Source organism: Sinocyclocheilus rhinocerous, unplaced genomic scaffold, assembly GCF_001515625.1.
Source record: "Sinocyclocheilus rhinocerous isolate Xijiao unplaced genomic scaffold, SAMN03320098_v1.1 scaffold721, whole genome shotgun sequence".
In the NCBI taxonomy this organism is placed as follows: Eukaryota; Metazoa; Chordata; class Actinopteri; order Cypriniformes; family Cyprinidae; genus Sinocyclocheilus; species Sinocyclocheilus rhinocerous.
The window spans coordinates 555,481-563,072 of NW_015656165.1; the positions used below are offsets into that span (position 1 = coordinate 555,481).

Sequence of the window (7,592 nt, forward strand, 5' to 3'; positions counted from 1 at the left end):
TCATAGCTCAGACACGGGCCAGGCATCAGGCTTGCTTCCTCCTTATTTTTATATATTAGATATCCATCAATTATTATGGTGATGACAAAGATTTGCCGCGCTGGTGGAAACAACAGGAGACCGTGCTACCGCGACTGTGAGTGGCTCGGACGGTGTTTAGTGTCCAGCAGCAGCGAGTGCTGGAAGGGTTCCATGTTAAAACGCACGCAAAGCTTGCCGCAAAACCCAGCAAGTAATTACCATGATGAATGCCCCAGGGGAAATAGAATATTCGCAGGGTTTCGGTTCATTTTTGTGAAGCGCTCCTGCTCAAGGATATTGTGAGTGCACACAAATAAAAGTAGACCCTTAACCCCGAATGATGTATTACTCTTACCTTTATGAGCAAAAATGACGGTTGTTTCCACTGTTATAAGAAAAAAATGCAAGTGATCGTGCTGGCGACTCCATGTCCTGCAAAGCGCGCTTTAGCTTCTTTGCACAAATGATTGGATACGCGCCTAATAGCACACATGTATCTAGGTTAACCATTTAAACTAACATTGTTTTTTTAAGCATTTTATATAGGCCTATAGATTTTATTTTAGTCAAGTGGTGATGATTTGAGAAGCTAAATTGATCAAACATAGGCTATGATTAACTCACTGTCTGCCACTGGCCGCTTGGTCGTTACTTAAAAAAAACAAAAACTTGAATTTAACAACACTTTTTTTTTTTTTAAGAAATTAATACTTTAATCCAGCAAGAGTAAAGCCATTTATGATGTTACCAAAGATTTCTATTATATAAAAAGATTCAAATAAATGCTGTTATTTTGGAATGTCTATCCAGCAAAAAATGCATCTCAGTTTCCACAAAAATATGAAGCAGCAGAATTTCAGCAAAAATTCAACATTGACAATTAAAAGAAATGTTTCTTGAGCAGCAAATCAGCATATTAGAATGATTTCTGAAGGATCATGTGACACTGAAGACTGGAGTAATGGCTGCTGAAAATTCAGCTTTGCATCACAGGAAACAATTACATTTTATAATATATTCACACAGAAAACAAGTCATTTTAAATGGAAATAATAGTTCACAATATTACTGTTTTATGGTATTTTTGATCAAATAAATGTAGCCTTGGTGAGCAAAAGAGACTTTTGACCCCAAAAACCTTTTGAACGTGAACAGTAGTGTAAAATAGAAATATTTATGATGAAATACTTAATTTGTTTTGTAGACAAATATAAATCTGTACATTTCTTTACAAAATTATCATCTTGATATATTATTATGTTTACAGATAATTATAAACTCAAGTATCTTCTTTTGACTTTTTTTTTTTTTTTTTTAAACCTACCTATATAAAACATTTACTATGAGCACTGGCCACGCACAGCATTCTAACATCTTGAATATCTAAATCTCTCAACATCAAAAGAGGTAAACTACCATACTTTTTTGCCAGGGGAACCAAATCCCTTCACACAAAAAAAGACCCCCGGGGTATGAACCTTAGTGAAGTAAAGAAAGGTAGCTTCAGGTAACGCCTGCAGAAACATACATCTAAATAACGAAGCCAGAAAAAAAGAACGGGAAAAAGTAGATCTGTTCTTTTCTTTGTTAGTCTCGAGAATCAGGAGACTATTGCTTCCTGGCTAATATACTACAGATAGTACGCCTGAGGCGTGCAGAACCCACAGAGCTCTGTAATTAAAAGAGGGATTTGACCCCATGTCTCTTTCAGCTCCAACTGGACCCATGGTGTCATGAGATAAAGGATAAATCTAAATGAGGCCAAAAAAGCGATCTGTTTGTTCTTGACAAGTGCTTGGGAAAAGAAACAAACTAAAGTGTCAACAAAATCAGCTTCCGTAATCAATTAAAGTCCATTACAAATCACTAAAACTATAAAGTAAAGAAATTCCATAGGGGAATTTATTTTTCACTGAATCAGAAGTTTGCAAGCCCGAAAATTTTAAAGGTTCACAATTCTCTCTTATGTTTATTGCCAAATATGATAATAAATATAAAATAATGTATTTCCTTGACTGAGACAAATGAGTCCTTAGAGCAACTAACGACCATTTACCATTTCAAACAAATGACTGAAAACAACTGAGCTGTAAAAAAAAAAAAAAAAAAAAAAAAAAAAAAAAAAAAAAAAAAAAAAAAAAAAAAAAAAAAAAAAAACCAAAAAAAAAAAAAAAAAAAAAAAAAAAAAAAAAAAAAAAAAAAAAAAAAAAAAAAAAAAAAAAAAAAAAACTATAATAAATAGCAAAAGTCCAAAAAACAAAATAACTCCAGAACAAAGAAAAACACCAAACAAAATAACAAAATACAAAATAAAAACAAAATACAAGACAAAAACAACTAAAATTAGATACAAAACTAAATCAAAAAGAACTCCAAAAAACACAAAACAAAAAAAGAACTTCAAAACAAAATGCCAAAAAAAACAAAACATAAAACAAAAAAACACAAAACAAAAACCAGTAAACTATACAACAACAGAACTCAAAAACACAAAAACAAACAAAAATAGCTTTGAAACAAAATAACAAAACAAAAAACACACAACAAAACAAAACCACAAACAAAGCATAAAATAAAAAATAAAATAGAACACCACAAAACAAAGTAAACAAAACAGAAGAGAGAAAAAAAAACACAAAAAGAAAAAAAAAACAAGTCACAAAAGTTAACTAAACTATAAGGGTCACATGAAATAAAATACATAAATGGGACACAGTATCAAGGTTTAAATACACTGACAAATTATGGTGGCCCCAGTCATGCTAGAGATCTTTCCCTCAAACCCCTGTCAGTGTCTCTATTGAGTTCTGGAAAATTAAATCCAATAAAACGCTTGGGCCCATTCAGATGTCACTCAATCTCTCTCCTCCTCCTGTTCATTTTTATAAGTCCCTCATGTGTATTTGTGCATGTGGTACATTCAAAGGCTAAACAACCAGCAAGCCGCTACAACAAGAGTAAAAAAAAAAAAAAAAAAAAAACGAGTGTGAGCCTCTAGAAGTGTCAAGAACTTGTGTACAACTGTGCACAGGAGTGAGAGAACACTAGGATAATGAAAACATCTTGTTCAAGACAACATCCAAAGTGTGAAAAGGCATGAAAACACACACGCACACTCCACTCAAACTCAATCTCCTCTCTGCTATTGAAAAGCGCTTCTCTTTTAACATGCTAAAGAGGCTGTAGAGGTAATCCTAACAGAGCTCTCTAGGCTGAACCTGCGCATGCCCAGGGGCTCTGGCCAATCGTTTGCGCTGCGTAAAACTGTACTAACAGTTGGGCAGAGGGGGCAGCTATTCAGGATGGGGGGCTCATTCACCTCTTATTCATGTGGGGGGTATCGCTATTCAACTGCTAATGTAATGACATCTTCATTTCCACGCACACACAGAAGGCAGTGGATGGCCCACTCATCTGCGTGTGTGCGTGCGTGTGTGTGTGTGTGTGCACATGCGTATAAGGGAATGTAAAAGAGTGAATGGGGGGATGGAAAGGTAGAGGCAACAGAGCAGGTACAGACGTGGTTCAGGAACTGGTTATGAAAATAATTATTTACATTTATTCATCCAGCAGGCACGTTTATTCAAAGCAATTAAGTATACAGGTTAAGCTGGACAAAAACGTCTGGAACATAATAAAACAAAAGATTAAAAGCGATTAAAACAAAAACTTCTTTAAATTTAAATTAAATGCTTATGCTTAAACCACTTTCTGTAAGTGTGTGAAACATTGCATTAACTATTTTCTGTAAGAAATGCATTACTATGACACTCCTGACTCATTTGTAAGCCCACACACAATCAGAATTTTTTTGTTTTTTTACTGATTTAGGGGGATTTAATCTCGGTAAATTTTTAGGGGGATTTAATCACAGCAAAATATGTTTAAAAGAGATGAAAATACTATTACTATTAGCTAAAAAGGCATTAATGCCACATTGTTTAAAGATGTAATCATATTCAAAGGTAAAGTGTGCAATTGTTTTGCACCATTAACGATAGCAAACAGAACCACAACAAACTTTTTCAGACTAGTTTCACACCTCCCCCATCTGCCATTATTCAAGTTAAATAGGTATTCTACCTACAAACTCACAACATTGGTTGAAACAATGCTGTTATGGACCATTAAATTGAAATAGAAAAAGTGAAAAACAAATAAATAAATAACAACAATTAATTCTGAAGTTTTGCTCTTTTTAAATGTAATTCTATGAACATATTTTGTGTTTGAATCGTTTTTTTAACTGAATTTAGCTAAAATTGTTGTTGGCAGGGCAATCTTAGTGACAAAATGTATCCTTTTCAGTGCATTTACATATTGATTCAAGTCACAATAGAAATGATAACAACTAAAGAGCACCATAGTGACAATGCTTAAAAACACTATAAACAATTCAGTTCATTATACAATTGTTATTAGCCATCAAATAAGGATTCTCACTGGCTGCATCTGAAATCTCAGAGTAGATAGGGCCTACTTCTTTTGAATAAATACTTTTTGACCATTAAAAAAAAATACATTCTATATTATAAAAGTATGTAGTAACAAAGCAATCTGGAAATACTACATTCATCATGTTGTCACTGTCACGTGACCTACAGCATCAGTTGTGTTTCTTCTCTGCCATTCACAACTCTGTTCACTGGATCCGACCTTCAATATCTTACCGGAATAAGTAGGTCACCGGGTGCTTTTTGCCTACCGTTTTATGAATACTTCTCTTTTTATATACTGTAGTTTGTCTACTATATAAGTAGGGAAGTATGCATATTTGGACGCAGCCTCTCTCTTGGCTTTGGTTGGTTGTGCAAATTATTAACCTCAAATCTGCATAATTTAACAATTGCTTTGAAGAAAAATAGCAGATAATACGTTTTGCAATGTCACAATTCATTCCAGCCAATGCAACGCTTAGCAAAAAGGTCGGTTGGTTGGTGCTGCTAGTGACGCAGAAATTACAAACTTCATTACAATTTCATTTATAAGAGAGTTTTGCATTAACATCACACATCACATCAATAAAGAATGTATGTATAGTCTACTCATGTAATTCTAATGACTGAGGTACAATCCAAAATGCAGCAAAACTGCTTCTATTTATTCTGAGTTGCTAGGCAGATTTTCCTCATAAAGTCGATGTAGATATATAAAAAAAAATTTAGTTTGTGACTCATTCACTGCAGGTTAACAGTCAAATCGAAAGGTGTCCTTTACATCAATGCAGTCGCAAACCTTGAAGAGACATGAAACAAATCTGGGTTCAGCTGAGCTAATTCGGGTCCCTGACTTCTTAATATTTAACACTTATTTTTACATGTTGATGAACTTTTAACAGGCTCTGTTGATTAACAGTATGATGTTCTGCCGAAAGCCTTTAAAACAGCACCAGAAAAGCTAGTTTATTTTAGATTTTTAGCTAAAAATTTGATCTACAACTACTTCTAGGCAACCTATCAACGTGAGCCCGCCGTTGCTGTGACGACGCACCGCGTGTGTTTCCCTCCTGCCTGAATGTGATTTATATCAAAGGGGATCTTGCGAGCACATCAGCGCAGCTGCCAGAAACTCTGCCAGGAGAGTCTCACTAAAGAGAGTAAGACATGTAACACATGATACACGCACCAGAGAGGTGTATATTGTACAATAAATAACCATGACTGACTATTGGGAACAAAAGAAACAGAAGGTAAGAAGAGAAAGAGAGAGGCGTGTCATCTTCCCACATCTCTATTCTCAAATTCTGTCTGTTCCTCTTTTCTCTGTTCTACAATGCAGCAAAGCAGGCAAAAAGAAGATAACTGGCAGAAGAAATCTGGAATCCTAAAAAAGCAAAAATATCTAGATCAAAAAAAGAGAGTGACGGCCCCATGTGAACTCTCTGTGTGTGTTTGAGGCCTGCCATGACACGAAGCATGTCCTTATTTAGTCATAATCGATTGAAGGGTTAAAAAAAAAAGATGGTAGCTACTGAGTTTAGTTGCCATGGCAACACTGAGGCACAGTTGGAGGTTGGCACATGCACTTGTCAGTATCGCAGCGCTTGGCTCAATTATTTTGGGGCACAGGGGTTAAAGCGATAGTTCACCAAAAAATTAAATTCTATTAAACATTTATTAATTGTATTGTTTCGAAATTCTATTATCTTCTTCCATGGAAGACAAAAGAAAAATCGAAAGTATTTTTTTAATAATATTCTGGATGTTCTTATACAAAAAACAGAGGAGTAGAGCTTTTAAACTTATAAAAGCTTATCAGAGCTTTTTAAACTACCATAAAAGTAGTCCATAAAGCTTGTGCGTTATTTATAAATGCCTTGTGAAGCCATACAATAGTGAGGAGGAACAAAATATATAATTCACTGAAATTCTCAACATCTGCCCCATCTCTCCATAAGAGTTTAAAAGAGAAGTAGCAATGCCCAATTCTTGAACAAATCATACTTTTGAGTCCAATATTTAAAAAAAATACACTAATCACTTTAGTTTAGTTTCACTAAACTAAACTGAATTATTTGTTCATAAATCTAACACATTTAGATTTGACTCTTAGCACTTAACATTTCTCTGGAGGGGAAGAATATCAATAAACAATTATTTCAATTTTGGTCTGTTGCTCACTCAAAGCTAAGACTGGTATAAAGCTATTATAAGTTGTGTGTCCTCTTTGAAGCCTGAACGCTCCCGTTCCTATTAAATGTTATTGCATAGGGAATAAATATCAGGACATTGACACTTTTTGGGTGAGCTACTTCTATAGGATTATTGAATATCAACTACCCTACACTACCGTTCAAAGGTTTGAGGTTAGGGAGATTTTTTGTTTGTTTGTTTTTGTTTTTGGAAGAAAGTGATACTTTTATTCAGAAAGCGTCCATTAAAATGCTCAAAAGTTAGAGTAAAGACATTTATAATGTAACAAAAGTTTTCTTTCAAATAATCTTTTGAACTTCCTGTTTATCAAATAATCATTTATAAATATAAAATGGAAAATGAAAATTGTATCATGGTTTCCACAAAAATATGAAGCAGCACAACTGTTTTCAACATTGATATTAATAAGAATTTTTGTTGAGCAGCAAATCAGCATATCTGAATGATTTCTGAAGGATCACGTGACACTGAAGACTGGAGTAGTGGCTGCTGAAAATTCAGCTTTGCATCACAGGAATAAATCAAATGTTAACATACATTCAAATAGAAAACAGTTATTTTAAATTAGGGATGCACCCGATACTGGTCTCGGGCCCGATACTGGTCTCCTGTACTCGTACTCGTACTCGTTAAAATGCCCCGATACCAAACGCCGATACCACACAGCATGTGATAAGCGCCATATTCAAACAAAGAAACACCGATAACAGAACAACAGACAGCAGAAAGGAGTTAAGGATGTCTACTACGAAGTATATGTATGCAATGAATATAATATTAAACATTCAGTATTAACGCCTGTATAGCTGAAGTGCGCGAGCTGATAAAAAAAGCACGCTGAGTGGATTGAGCGCGCTGGCGGCGCAGATGCGCGAGCTTGTCGAGTGAATATATCTTTCTCACAGACATCACTGGAAA

The 7,592-nt window shown here is 34.7% G+C and overlaps 1 protein-coding gene across 1 annotated transcript in view; it reads right to left on the bottom strand.

The window, feature by feature from the left end:
• Positions 1 to 7,592, bottom strand: part of LOC107719738 (propionyl-CoA carboxylase alpha chain, mitochondrial-like) — a 73,339-nt gene that overhangs the window by 51,374 nt on the left and 14,373 nt on the right. The gene's annotated exons all lie outside the window — the stretch shown is intronic.